The following is a 15223-nucleotide window of genomic DNA, read 5'->3' as shown; positions in this document are numbered from 1 at the left end:
GTCGTGTTAGTATGTGAGGTCTGAGTTCTAGGTTGTGATTTTAGGAGAATCCAGTTAGAATCCTGTCCAAAATTGTGCAAAAAACTATCCTCCCACACACCAGGCCCCAGAAACATGGAGCACATGGGGAACCTAGGACTGAGCAGGAATGAGAAATGAACCCTTCTAGTGAGATTTGCTTTAACTGATCCCTATAAGGAAGACCTTGCAGACTGGAGCAAACTGGAAATTGTGTCTATATTCTCAGAGAGGTAATTTGGAGTTGCAGTATCTCCAGATGAGAATATAAGCTCTGAATCAATCAACTTTGTTTACATTTTTCTTAATATGAATAGATTTCTCTGCAAGTTGTTTCAGCTACAAGTGTTATTCCTCATGTTGGGAATGACAGGCCAGGCCAGAAAGCCTTTCTGAAGTTCACTGAAGTACAAACCCAGACTTCCAAAGGTACCCTACCAACAGCATCACTTAGGTCCATCTTATGCACTTGCACATTGAATTGTTTTCATCTCTGCCCTGTCCATTTTCAGGTTTATTTCCTGTGACAATCCTTCTGAGCCCACTCCTTCCTTGTTGGGCAGCCAGCAAGAGAGAGCCAGGGGAAGATGATCCTATGCTTTTAGCTCTTAAAGGAAAACAAGCTGTTAGAAATGTGCATATTTTAAGGGCAGATTAGGATATCTAGTTGTGGAAAATGCACAGCACAGTCCCTCCTGGAGGGAACAGAAAACAGACTGCTAAGAGTGAAATCTTCAGGAGAAAACCCGGGGCTTAGGGAAGCTGTGCGAGTGGTGGGGGAAAGAGCACTCCTGCTTTGCGTGATGCTGTGGGCGGATTTGCCTTCAGTTATGCTGAGACATCAAACATCAAGTTCAGAAAAAGAAAAATAGTATCAAACTGGCAGGGTGCAAATATAAACTCTTTATAAGATCAAGTGGAAAGATGATAATATGACAGGCACAGGGAAGTTATGGATAGGCCACAGAAACTTGTGGTGACGCTCGCAGGGGCTGCAACACCATACCCCCGTCCCCCATATTTTAGTGTTTAAAGTCTGTAGCAGTACAATTATAGCAAACTAAAACTCAAAGTAACTGCTTTGATTACGAGGAATTAGATTAACTGCACTCTTTTGCCAGAATTTTAACTGAATGGATGACCTGCATAAAAAAAGAAAAGAAAAAGGACAAAATTGCTGGGTGGTGTTGACCATAAAATGGATTGGAACTCAAACACAGTTTCTTATTGATTAATTTTAATAACGATGAATTTATTGAAATACATATGTGTAAGTATGTGAGATGTACATGTGTCCCACAATACATTTAGAAAATCTGTCTCAACTTGTAAAACACACAAAACTAAATGATTAACGGTGGTTTGAAGCAGAGCTGACACTGGCAAATTAGACTAGTAATTCACTATGTCTTAAGACTTGAACTCAATTCTTCTACAAAGGGCTAATTCACTACATGGAGAAAAAGAAGAATCACTCAGGACAGCAGTGAGGTCTATAATAATCTGTTGTCTCTTTCTTTCCTGTCTCCAAGGTTTCTCTTTTCCACGTAACCCTAAAGAGTGGACACAAAAGACATGTATTTGCATGAAAAGTGAGAAATAGAATATATATCTGGACTTTAAGTGGCTCCACACAGCACTGATTCTTGAGTTTGATTTTCTTACCTGTCGACATACATCCCTCTCTCAGTTTCTCTGCTGTTGTACTCAGTGTCACTTTTGCTGAAGGAAAGTGGCTGGAATGTTGCTTTAACCAAACATTTTGAGATTTTGGAGACAGGTCTGAAACTGAAAAGAGATTCATTCTCATAGAAAAATCCCATTTTTGATCAAAGGAATGTAAATCACAGCTGGCTTACAAAAATAGTGAGAAAACAGGTTTTTTGGGGTTGGGTTTTTGGTTTTTTTTTTTTTGTTTTGGTTTGGTTTTTTTGGGGGGGGGATTTTTTGGTTTGGTTTTTTTGGGCTAAATTGGCAAGGAGGAGGCTAGGTTCTGTCAGACTAAGGAAGCCAGCTTTTCCTGGGACTGGGCTCCACTCTTCACCTGAATGTATCTGGGAGAAATTCTACTGCTAGTACTCACCCAATGCTAAATCTTTCATGTGTTTTTTCTTCTCACAAGCATCTTCCCAAGGTGTCTTTGACATCCCTCAGTTCCCACCAGTATTACACAACTCTCATCATTCTTATCATTACTTATTTTAAGCTTCTAATAGTTTTCTTTTCCATTGTAGGAATTTCCCCGTGTGCAGCAAGGAAGCCATTCTGCACATTTTAAGGGCTAATGCTGAGCTGTGGTCGCTGACAAGGGCTGATGCCACCAGGACCCATGTGCAGAAATGAAACTGCCCCTGTGGCTGCCTGCCTGCCATTTCCCATTGCTTCAGTGGCTCCAGAGACTGGCTCTGTGAGTGGAGTTACTGTTTTATATTTAGGGAGTTGGGTACAAAACTCTGGGAGAGAGTTGGGAATATTAAAGTGGTGTAGAAATAGTGCTCAAGAGAAGAATCAGAGGGATGCAGAAGACGGCTCTTCCAGAGAGTCAGGGAATACAAGGTGTCAGGCAAAGTGAAGCAGGGGCAAAGCAAGGGGAATGTAAGGTCTCTGGTCTGGGGACCAGCTGTGACTGCCAGCAGCAGTGTGTTGTCCTCACAGATCCTATTGCCACCTGAGTAGGAACCAGCAGTGGAGGACCTGGATCTCTGTGCCCTCTGCAGGAGACAAAAGCTGCATTCTACTGTGGCCAAGACATGGCCAGCTGAGTGGTGGAGGAGACCAGATATACACCAGAGGACAGAGTGAGCCGTGCCTATACCTCCTCTTGGCTCCCTCTTCAGTTTATATTATGGCTCTTTTTCTAAAGCAGTCATTACTCTTTTTTTTTTTTTTTTTTTTGTTTCCTAACAATACAGAAAATTTCACCTTCTGCATTTTATATGGCTCTGTCAGTACCCTCTAGTACTTTTAATTTCAAGAGCTTTTCCTGAACCTTTTAATTCTCAAGACTAGAAATCTTATTCAGATAGCAATTCAGTCTTTAAAAATCTTTACATATATTTTCACTGCTGTGATCCAGGTTATCTCATTCTTCCATCTCTTCTTAAATCTTCCTTTAGAGTTCATTTATCTTTAGTTTTGCCAACAGTAATTTTCTTCAATAGGAAGTTTTTATATGCTGGAGTATAATTTGAATTATTTTTCCTTCCAGGTTTTAGGAAGTTTCATCTTGTTTTTCCTTTGAAAGATGGTGGATAGATTTGCCATGAGATGATTCCTAGAGAATATGCGAGAGCAGTCTAACATCATCTGACGCCTGCCAACCCAGCCATCTTCCCCCATGTCTTGTGCTAGAAATTGAAGCCCAAAGGTAGGTGTCCTCTGAGATGGTGGTAATTTCCAGTAAGCAGATTTAGAGGAAAATATTTTTTTTTCTTCTTTCAGGGCTTTCCCGGAGAATTGAAAATGTACTCTATTTTTATAGCTCAGTGGTAGCAGTTCCTCTCATTTACACTTATATATACATACATACAAATGCAGATATGCATACATTTATTTGCAGCAAGAAATAACTGTACTAAAATCTTTAATGATACTGAGGAAGCAGTCACCTGTTACTCTGCTCTGGCAGTTTCAGCTGTCTAGTGAACTTGAGTTATTGTGGTGATTTATCATTACTGCTTTAAGCCATATGCTATATTCTGCACCTATATTTTATATTTATAGCTTCCTGTATTGAATACTTAAATTTTCATCTTATTTTCACAATGAAAGAATTTTTAATGTGAAAAGCACTAACTAAAATTAGGTAATGATTACTCATGTCTCATCCTTGATACCTGCTACGTTTTTTTCAAGTGGTTGACCAAATTTGTAACCTTTTCACCTACATTCAGAAATCTGGGTTGGGTCACAGGGGTGAATAATGTTAAGGTCAGCAACTGTTGGCAGTTTCCTAGGGATGACTTCTGTCTCAGATGTGTAAGCAATCTTGGCCAGGCTGAAGGTCTTTGCCTAAAGTCCCTGAAAAGTGGTGCTGTTGATGATGGAACTGCTGGAGTGTGTCCCCAGCAATGCCATCCTAGGACATTCCTCACTTCCCTTGGCTGCTTATTCTCAACTGATCAGAGCAGCTCCTGTCTTTCTTGGCTTCTCTGGAGGAAGAGTTTTAGGGTGGTTCTGCAAAGCAGATCACCAAAAGGAGCCAGGCAGAAGAGCTGAGAGGCCTGGTGGTACCACAACACCCTTTTGCCAGTCTGATTTCATGGGCCACGACCTGCAGAAACAGAATGGGCATCACCTGAAAGGGGAGGACTGGGGTTAGCAGCCACAAGCTCTTCCCTACTGGAAAAAAATGGCTTCACCACTGAAGGAAGCATCAGTAACTATAGAGAGCATAAAAATAAAGTAGGAATGTCAAGACCTTTATTAATTAATAATAAATGATCTTGGTAACTACCTTTTCTGCACCTTGAGGTCAGTTTAGGGCTGTGCCAGACTTTCTGCCTCTTTTTTTGCACATTTACCCACTAATTTGCATTATCTACACAGTAGTTACCATTTCTTCCCTCCCCAGGTTACAATACTTGAATATACAGTAGTAGTTACTCAGATAGTTTATTTTCTTGTTGTTTCTATTGGAGAGGGACAATAGAGAGGAGGAGGTAAATAGCAGATTTGATCTTTAAATTGAGCTCTGCAGGATAGGAGATGTCACAATGCTTGGTTGATGGCAGAGCCTGAAATGTAGGACGGCTCTTTGCCCCTGAAATGCTACCAGCCTTCTTTACTCCGCCTTCCAAAATAAACCACAAAATAAATAAAGCTTCCAGCATCAGTAAACTTCCTGCTGCTCGAACTGGCAGCTGGCCAACTCATTTGGACTGTTCTCCCCACTGGTATAAAACACCCATGCAAGGAGGGAGAAAAAGGTGAGGAGGCCCCTATGATGGCATATAAAAGAATGCCTTGCCAATTTTCTTATTTGAACAATATAACAGAAAATCTTGGACTCAGTGTTAACAAACAAGCTTACTCACACTCTTTTATAACTCTATTTTTTTTTTCTTTTTGAGCATTTATCACTTAAAACCATGCAATTGTTCATCTGAGTGAATAAATACACAAAACCCATTCCTCTTTGAAGTTTTAGCTGGGATTCAGGAAAATAGGGAGGAAAAATATCTGTACATAGATGCAGCAGTTTTCTGGGGTTTTAGTCTCCCTCCTGGACAGCATGTGTTTGGATTCTCTGGTGTATCTGTTTGGGTTCCACAGCTGAATGCATGAATTGCACAGGCAGTGAACTGAACTGCATTTTAAGCATGGTTTCTGCTCAGGCCCTTATAGGTATTTATGATTTGGTTTTAGAAACATCCAGACTCTGCCCCACGTGTTCTAGAAATTCAAAAACAGAAAGGTTCTGCAGAAGTACTGGCTAAACATAGGCTATTTTTTGAATGCAGATGTTTATGCAGAGATTGTTGATAACAACTGACAATTAAAAAGCATTTGATATAAGTGATGAAAACATCTACTTGGGAGGTTTGCCCAGTGTCAGCTACCTTGAGACTTGAACCCGGGTTACTGTCTGTACATTTCAGTCTGTGTTTCTGGATTTGCACAGGTGAAATGTTGACCTAGAAGAATATGGAACAAACCACTACAGCTTTAAGCTGCAGAGGTTTATAAAAAAAAAAAAAAAAAGGCAGAAACAAAGGCAAGCAGATGGCTAAAGATGAAGGTCACATCAGATTGAGAAGTTTGTCAAAATGTGATGACATAGGTAATCTGTAAACTGTTATTGCACCTAGCTGGAGGTGCTGAAAAACATTTTGAAATTACAAAAAACACTGGAGTCACCAGCACACAGGCAGGAATGATAGCCTGGAGTGGTTCTGCTCTATGGATGAATGCCAGATGTGGAAAGCGACATATCTGGAATTAATGATATTAAACATGCTTTTCTTTTATGCTCAATAATAACTCTATTATGATTGATACAAACCGCAGACACTTTATCTAGTACAAATGGAATCGTCTGTCATTGACTATATTAAATCATCAATTTCTGCATGATGAGAATCGTTTAGGGTAACTAATCATCTGTCTCGTTCTGAAGTCTTTAAGGCTGATCAGATAACGTTTTGAATACTGCCTGAGCAACCATGACAATCTAACCCTTCCATGTAAGGATTGAGAGGGGCCCATTATGCCGTCAAAGCCTGTGGAAATATCACAGCTCTTTCTCTACATAATACCCTGCTGTAAATAAATCACTCTCCACCGCAAACTTTATTGATCACAAGCACTTCCATGCTTGTGTCTAGTGAAGTCTCTACAGAATAAAATGCTGCTTTATATTTTGTCTTGTCAAAATATTAAACGGCTCTGTCAAGCGGAGTCAGGCTAGCAGTGATGGTGTAATTCTGCTGTAGCCCTTCTCATTCCCTCTTTCTATCTCAGCTGCCAAGCTTACAAAGCAGGATTTTTTTATAAACTTTCCAATTATAGTCTCGTAAGATTATGAAGCCTTAAGATAAAGTGTCCTAATTTAGAGTGGTAGAGTACTGGAACCACTAGACAAGAGCCTGTTAGATAAAATATTTCTCACAAGAAAAAGATAACCTGGCTTATTTATATACACAACATTAATGGGCAATAGGAGATAGCCTGGAATATCCCTATTATTTTACCAAGCGAGATAGGAGAGAAATATTTGAATTAATTCAAGCTCAAAGTGTTTATTATTCACAGACAAAAAACATCCCTCTTATTATGAGACAAATGTACCAAAGGAGGAAACTGAGAGACTTCAGGTTAGCACAGAGCTTTGCATTTTCATACCCTATCGTTAGTTTGTAATTCTGTAAATAAGATAATGTATCTGTAGTGATACAGAAGGGCCGTCAGGGTTGGAGGGGGAGGGAGGACTGCTCCTGCCTCCGACTTCAGCTCACGTTGTGTTTGTCATTGGATGGTCTCACTTCAGCACTGCTTAGCCACACAGAGCGCTGCTCTTTTTAAACACCCTGCGAATCTCCGGGGGGAAAAACCTGGGGTCTTGCAGAGCTTTGCTGAGAACAGCCTGGGCAGATTGTAAGGAGATTTGGGGCTGTCCTTGGGAAGAAGCCGGAGCACTTTCAGGGCTGCTTGACGTTGTAATGGTATTCACTACCTCAGGACTGCAGAATCTTAAGCTCTGTCAAGCATTCCCATATGCTTCCCTCTCCAGGAAAGGCGAATAAGAGCCAAAAGTGGTGGCAAAAAATTCTAACCTGTGCTGAAAATAAGGCTGAAACACAGAAACAGGTAGCTGACAGTGACTTCCTGACTTCTGGGCTTCTCTGGGAATCAGAGAAAATCTGGTCTCAAAATCACCATGCTTTATTCCCTTCCCTGTTTGATTTTCATGCAGGTAGAGTTTCTGTTCAGGGAGCATAAATGTGGAGTGCACAACCAACCTTCTTTCTCTTGGTTGTCTTTTTTTTTTTTTTCCCTGTGACAAATCAAAATCCATATTAGGTGAGAGAACAGCAGAGAGACCATCTGCAGAGGAAGATGGGCAATTGTGAAAAGAGGTCGAGAACAGAATAGGGAAGAAGGAGCAGCAGAGGCAGGGGTCAGCGGAAGGACAGAGGCCGTGAGTTGGAGGTGTACCCACTCATCCCACACGTAAGCTCCTTTCTCTGAGGCAGCGGGGAGCGATCTCTCTGAAAGCACCTACCGCAAGCAAGTCCTGACTCTGCTGTGCCTCACAGATATGACTCAAACAGAGATACTCAGTCTCAAAATGAAAGCAGGCAGAGTGAAGTTACTGATGTGTTGGACACTTGACAGTGAGGGCTCCTGAGCAGCAGAGTGCTGGCTGTCCCCATGAGTGACAGGTGCACCATCCGGTTTTCCAAACTGCATATGCAATCACCCCAAATAGCTCTTTCGTGTGATCAAGGAAATTTACTTTTTAAACTATGCTAGCCGAAAAGTATTCCAGTGACCTAAACCAGTCATGGGCAATTTCCGAGCCAAGGAACTGCAGGAGTACTTAGAAGTCCTAACATTTGCTGGCCACTCTCCTTTGTCCTTGCTCTTCCTGGTCTACAAATTGTTCCCTTCAGAAAGGGATTTAAAGATTCCCTTAAAAGACTTCAACAATATAATTTTCTCCTTCTTTATTACCTTTAGTGTTGTCCAATTAGGGGAAAAGTGAGGTGCCTATTACATCAGTAGTGGCAATAGTTAATGGCAGGAATACAGGCTGTGAAGAAGCAGTTGTTTAGTTAAAACTTTCATTAAATCTCTTTGAATAATACAAATCTGTAAAATTAATTTTTATAGAAATCTGGAAAAACACAGAAAGCTGTGAAAATCAGTGATTATTGCATTAGTAATTACTATTGCTCTTAACTAAAGCAAAGTGAAAGGCATCAGTATTTGAATACTCTGTCCACTTTGAGTGCTTTATTATCTAAATAAAAAGTATTTTTAAATTACTAAATGAAACTCCAGATTGCTCTTGCCCAAATTTTGTGTGTTCATGTTTCATCTACATTCTTAAGAAATTATGTTTACCTGGAATGCCATTGCTTGCTTCCCTTGTTTTCTTTATGCACTTTCAACAAATTGCAGTCTACCATTCAAACTTTCTTTTGAGAATGATTTTGAAAGGAATGGACTTTAAAAATAAGAATGGCTTGTGTTATGGAAGAGTATAAATACATCCATAACTAACATACACATTTATCTGTTTGCAGACATTCTAGGATAGGTCTAGGTCATAGTTAAAAATGCATAGCAAAGAATCTAAAAAAGAAAATAAGAACAGAGTTCTCATTATTTAAAATGATCATTTTTATAAGTATAAAAAGAAGTCCAACAGTAAGCAGCAGAGTTTGCATGAAATGCAATAGAACATTTTTGTTATGCAAATAGAGTTAATATAATTAAGAAAATGCACTGTGACTGTCTTCAAGTTAGAACTAAGCTGCAGAGTTCAGAAACAATGGATGAAAAAAAGCAGAAAGGTATTACTCAGAAAAGATAACTATTGGTGACAAGTGACTATATAGTAACACCAGAGATTACTCTGGTGTAAAAGAACTGCTTTTCATGGCTGAAAAACTTCAGGATCAAACACCTGGAACAAGATAAACAGCTTTACTTAAAACATACTTCCATGAAGTAGTTTGCTGTCCTTTAACTTTCACTACTTTTATGGGCATGGTTAGTAGGAGGAAAAAAGGAGGGAGGGACAGGGAGAGAGAGAGCGAATCTCTCAAGAGTGGTGTGGTTTGGTCAAAACCTCCAGACCTTGAAAATCTTTGCATACTAACGTCTGAAACAGGTGGTCCTGGGCTCATTTTGTGAGCATAAGTTGCTGTGTGTCGACCTTATGCTCCTGAGCCTTCTCAGATGTGTAGCCAGGAGGGATCTGTTTGACTGTGTGTGATTTTTTTTATATCTTTCAGCTAAATCACAGGTCTTAATGCAAAATGCACTCAGAGACAGCACAGGGAATTGTGACACTCCCTATAGGACTTTTTCACTATAAACCAATAAATGGATTACACTGATCACACAGTTTTTCATCTGTGATTGCTAAAATGTGGATAAAGTCTTCAATTTAATATTTAATAGTACTAATCTTCATTTAATCAGCAATACAAGCATAATTTATTGGAAACCTCATAGTCTATTGTGAATGGAGATTTTCTGTGCTAGTTTCTAAGGGCTGGGAATAGAGCAGGCACATAAGAAAAGAAAAGAAAATTCCCATCAATGGTATGCAGAAAGCTGGAGATGTAAAGAGAGAAGGGAAGATGCAAATAGCAATAGTGGGTGCAAGCATGGGTATTGCTTCACATTTAATGACTGACTGCGTTAAGGACCCCGGTCGTCTCCTCTGGCCAATCATTAACTGCTTGGAAATGTCCTCCCATTAGCTCTTATTGTTAACAACAAGTTACTAATACATATTTAACAGTATTCATTATTTTTTTTAACTGCTTCACAACGGCCTCAGCGAGCGAGCATGAGCAGCTGGAAGCTGCATCCCCAAGCCCTGAGAGGCAGGGGAGGGGATGCAGGAGCTCCATTTTCCCCGGAGCAGCCGCGCCGCTGCGCTGCCCTGCTCCGGCACCGCCAGCCTGGCTTTGTTACGGGAGCCCTCGGCGGGCGTGCGGCCGGGCGGATGCGGCACAGGCCTGGCTCCTGAAGCATCACCAGTGCACATTTAAACCAGTGTTGAGCATATAAACTCTTATTTTTTCCTTTTTTTTTTTCCTTTTTTTTTTGTTTTTGTTTTTTTTTTTTTTTGTTTTGTTTTGTTTTTCCTTTTTTGTAACAACAATAGATTATTATGTCGCAAGTAAACGTCCACGAACATTTCTGTGTTTTTTTTTTTTTTTTTTTTTTCTCGGAATTGGAGTTTTAAAATTATTTTTCTTCCAAACTCTATCCTTTCAGTTGGTCTGTATCATGTTTTTGAAAGCAGTAGGAATTTAGAAAAACAATTAAACTATCGGTGTGATATTAAAATGCATTATTTTAAACATAGACAGTAATGAGTTTAGAAGTTATGAGTCCTCAAAATTCTATTAACTCATTTCCAGATGGATAAACAGAAATGCACAAACCAGACTAACTTGCAGGGAGTAACAGGACATGAGCCTGAAGGCCTGCCCTGTACGTGTGTCTCACGTTGACTCAAAAGATCCCTAGGCAGAATTTGTTATCTGAGAAAGTGAAAGTAGACAATTTATTGCAGCTAGATCCTCAAAAACAGATTCACAATTATCAAATAACAGAATCTGTTAGTTTTGCTGCCTTCAGTAAAATATCTGATCTCCATGGAAATAGGATTACAGGAGAAACCATATTAGATTAGGGTTCATCTGGCTCAATTTCCTGTCTTTGACAATAGCCAGTACTACAGAGGAGGGTGGCACAAATAGAGTATTGAATGTGCATAATTTTTCAGTCTAAATGTATGGAATCTGACTGTAAAATCATCCTGTTTTTCTCCCGCTCTATGTTTCGTCCTTTCAATTTCCTCTTATATATCTTTGGCCCTTTGTCTCCTCAAGTGTGATGCTTTTAACATTTTGGGCTTTACCGGGAAAATGATTGAATATTTGAACTATCTCTGAGTCATATGATGCTGGTTAAATGGTGTCTGGAGTATAAAAACTTGGCAGAGTGCATTTTTTGAGGCTTGAGCTTTGCCTACTCACTTGGAGTTCTGTTGTGGCTACGATGCCAATACCAATACAATGTAGTTTACTATTTTGGATCTGTAGACTAGTAACTCATAAAGTCCCACTAAAATTTCCTCTACATTTAAAGAGTCAATAATCTTTCACTGAACTAAATTCAGGACAGATAAATAATGGTGAATACATTTCCTGAACACAGTATCTAGTGCTACCTGATAACCCATATCTCAAAACTTCCCTCAGAGTTCCTTTTTATGTCTGGGCCCTGTTGTTTGGTAGTGACTGATGGCTGTAAACTAATCAGTGTGAGGTGCCAGTGAGGAGGTCAGAAATCTGCTACAGATGTTGTTTGCAATGCAAAAAACCTTCTTGCCTCAACTTAGGACAAGTTATGCTGGAAACCAAAACTTCCATTTTTGCCACAGCTCCAGGCATCGCTCCTCCCCAAGGAACTAAAGGTAATATTTGTGGGTTTTACCGTAATTATTTTTATTCAGTGGGAAACCCAAGTGAAACAGACAGTGGCTGGATGTGTAGGTACTTAGGATACACAAAAATATTCTCACTTTTGGACACTCTTTGAGACCCTTTCTTTTGGGGCATTTTGGGTTTTATGGGCTGGGTGCAGAATGTTTTTTTTTTTTTTTTTTTTGTAGGCTCCTATAGCAAGCATTTGACCTAAAGCATATGGAAGAACTGCCCCTGTGTTTGCATTGAGACCTCATTGATCAGTAGTTTAACAAAGAACAAAGAGACCATGGTGCACTCACTGGGAGCTGTAGTACCACTTGCCCAAGCAGCACACTGGTTAATTGTACGCAGCAGGACATCTTATGTGCTGCCAAAAGATGTTGGAGTAGCTATGAAATAGTGACTTGAAGGGTTAGTAACAAATCAGTATTACCTTCTGGGCTTAAGCTGAGGAGAAAGGGCAGCTCCTTATGGATTTTGTTTTGTTCTCCCTAAATAAAACCTCTAGATCCAACAGGGTAATGTTTTGTCTTACCAATGCATCTGTTTCTTTCTTGGTAAATAATATTTTAATTCCATGTGTAGCTAATGTTTTAAAGATAAGTCATTAAAGAAACAAATTTTAATTCTAGATTTCCACAGACTTATTAGGATTATAATGAATTAAAACATAATGAAAAATAGCCTGATTAAGGTTATTAAGAGGTTATATCATCTTTAAGCCGTACCTCTGTTGAAAGAGGCTCATGAAAGGAGGAGTGTCTGTCAGCTGAGACATATGCAATTTGATTAAAAGCGTGAAAAGAAGTGCAAATACTTCTCCACCTGGAAGGATAAAAGACAAAGATTTACAGTCACTGAATGTGCCAAAAACTCCTTGTCTTCTGTGCCACTCACTGTTGAGAATGTCCAATTCATTTTTCATGTCCAGCTACAAATGAAATAGGGAGAAATTACTGTGATTTCTTCAGATGTTTGAATATTAGCAAATATTTGGAATGAAAACTATTAACACATCACAAATGAGAGGCTTTTAAAATGGAGAACAGGAAGCTGGTTATTGTCTGATAGATTTTTCCAGGATCCTTATATTGTGCTGAAGCAAAGGGAAATTAGTGAAAATCCACTAAACCAGCCATTCTGCTGTGCATGCAGAAAGCCAGAATTCCTTATCAAGCCTCATAATACCTCATCCATATATTAGAGCTTGCCAAATAAACTAATAGTTACATCAGTCCTGCAGCTGTTTTCAGGAGGCCACAGCTCCCTGAACCTGAAACTTTGACTGCTGACAACAAGTTGCTTGAAGCAGAAATGTTATTGAGAAGCCACCTTCCCTGTAGCATCCCTGCTCCTGCTGCCACGTCCAGCTTGGTGCCTCCATCTGCCCGGTGTACCGTGGGGCAGCAGTGCCAGCAGGCTCTGTCCACGAGGTCCAGGATGCTGCTGAGCTTCTCATCAAACACCCTGTGCTGCAGGGACTCTTTCCTCCAAGCACTGCAGACAGCCCTGACTGTGAGTTTGACAGGCGTGCACTTGCCTATGTTTATAATGAAGATGCTATTGGCAGACCCTCCACAGGTTGGGTAAGGTGATTTCTTTAGCCAGAGATTTACAAGATTTTGCAGAAAAGCATCCTCAGCTTTTTCAGCATTTTTTTAGATGATGCCATAATGCAGTCATTGCCAATATTCAGCTTTGGGAAAGGCTCCTGAAATATTTTTAGCCTCTGACTCTTCTCTCTGCACTTAGAAATATCCTTTATAAAGTAATATCCTTTATAAAGTACTAGAAGAACTAGATATTTACTGGACCCCATACACTGCCAAATCTATCTTCCTCTGTTTACATTTCCTTATCTATTTTTGTGTTTATTACTCTAGGCCACCAATTGTAGGAGTTGCATGTTGTGAGATACAGATACAATGCATTCCCTTGAGGGACAGAGTACAAAAGTAAGTTGCTTACTTTTTTTACTCCATTTGTGAACTATTTTCTTCTGTAAATAATTACTATTGAAGCAATTCACTCTTTCCCTTTGTAGCTGTGCCTGATGTTTACTGAAGCTGAAATGCAAACACATTATTCATACCTCTTCCTAAAGTCTTCATGCATTCATTCTAGTATCCTAGCATTTAGTTGAACTAGGATATCAGACCATGTTTGAAAGTGATTTAATTCTGATTTTTCAGTGTACTTCCAAAAAAGCTACCTTTTACCCACATTAATGTAAGATGTGGAGGCAGGAGACAGAGAAGCTGCCATACAGGAAGAGTTGCCCTGTGCTTGTGACTTAAATGTAATATCTTATAGCTTATGCACTGTAGGTAAATCATTCATAGTTGTGCTTGACCAGTTGTGCAACATCTTATCTGAAGGAGAAAAATTACCTTCTGACTCCCACAGAGTATCATTTTCTGCCCTAATGCATGAGAAAACTCTACTGCTTTTTGCTTAAAGAAATAATTTTTTCCTTCCAATCTTCTACTTTACTCAATTGAAATTAAGTATTTTCTGGAGTGCCCAACAATTCAAGAATGCATTTTTACTTGGCCTTGGAGCTGGCACTTTCGGTGCATTCTGTGTAATTGCAGAACTTTGTTTATGAAAATGTTGTTTGCTTTTGTCTACCAAGGGTGGCATCCAGGAATGCTACATTTATGGCTTAAACACCAAAAGACTTTGAAACGCTAAAGATGAGAGTACACTTTATTGTAAGCATGACAATAGCAAGTTAAAAAACTTTTTCATCTTTAGCCCTCAATGGTGGCATGCTGCTCTAGCTATAGGATAGGCTGAGCAGGGGTAGGGAGCTGTGATGTTCCAGCTGTGCTCCTGTAACTCAGATATTTGCAGCTGACATAACTAGTCCTCTCAGCTATTCTGTGCTGCAGGAAAAACAGTCAAGATAGCTGCTGTCTAGGCACCATGACTGACTGCCATGGATTGATCACATAGCATCTCTTTTTTAGCAGCATTATTCACATGAATTACTAACTTCAGCCATGAAGCCATGCAGTGGATTGCACAAGTCTGTTATCTCACATAATAAATTAGGTTTAGTAAACCAAGCCTTAAAATAACTGTCTCATTTGAAACTCAGTCTTAGGTTTTCAGGTCATAATTTTTTACAAATTAACCTGAAAACACTTCTGGCATGAATAATGTTGAGAATGATGTACATTTCCCTTGCTATGGGCTAAATCTTCCATCCTGCCAACTGTGCCTGTGAGGGATGTGGATGAAGGGTAAAGCAGAAATGCCTTGCACCCACAGCTCCCAGCCTGGTATCTGTGTGCACTGCTAAGCCTTGGTGCCAGGAGAGGGACACTCTGCTCTCACAGAATTTCCCAGTTTTTTTCTCTACATCTCCCCTCAGCTGGGTGAAGGGTGGAAAAAAAGACACTTCCTTTATCCTCAACACCTTTCAAGTGATGCAAATCTGGAGTGTAACTAAGCTGTCTTTTCTTCTTCCAGCTGCTGGGTTTGCTCTGAGTGCATCAGTCCAGAGAGATCTGCAGAGG

General features: G+C 39.9%; 2 long non-coding RNA genes across 2 annotated transcripts in view; one reads left to right on the top strand and one right to left on the bottom strand.

The window, feature by feature from the left end:
- Window positions 1-3257: 3257 nt before the first annotated feature.
- Window positions 3258-15223, bottom strand: part of LOC110469642 (uncharacterized) — a 243411-nt gene continuing 231445 nt past the window's right edge. Inside the window, exon 9 of the long non-coding RNA XR_002465282.3 lies at window positions 3258-3292. This is a non-coding gene — a long non-coding RNA (uncharacterized LOC110469642). The remainder of the gene's footprint in view (window positions 3293-15223) is intronic.
- Window positions 3368-15211, top strand: LOC110469661 (uncharacterized). Its single transcript, XR_002465285.1, has 3 exons — window positions 3368-3385; window positions 13583-13654; window positions 15177-15211. It is a non-coding gene; the product is annotated as an uncharacterized LOC110469661 (long non-coding RNA).

This window comes from Lonchura striata, chromosome 8 (assembly GCF_046129695.1).
Source record: "Lonchura striata isolate bLonStr1 chromosome 8, bLonStr1.mat, whole genome shotgun sequence".
NCBI classification, from domain to species: Eukaryota; Metazoa; Chordata; class Aves; order Passeriformes; family Estrildidae; genus Lonchura; species Lonchura striata.
The sequence above is the reverse complement of the archived record's forward strand: the minus strand, read 5'-3'. Positions and strand labels throughout refer to the sequence as shown.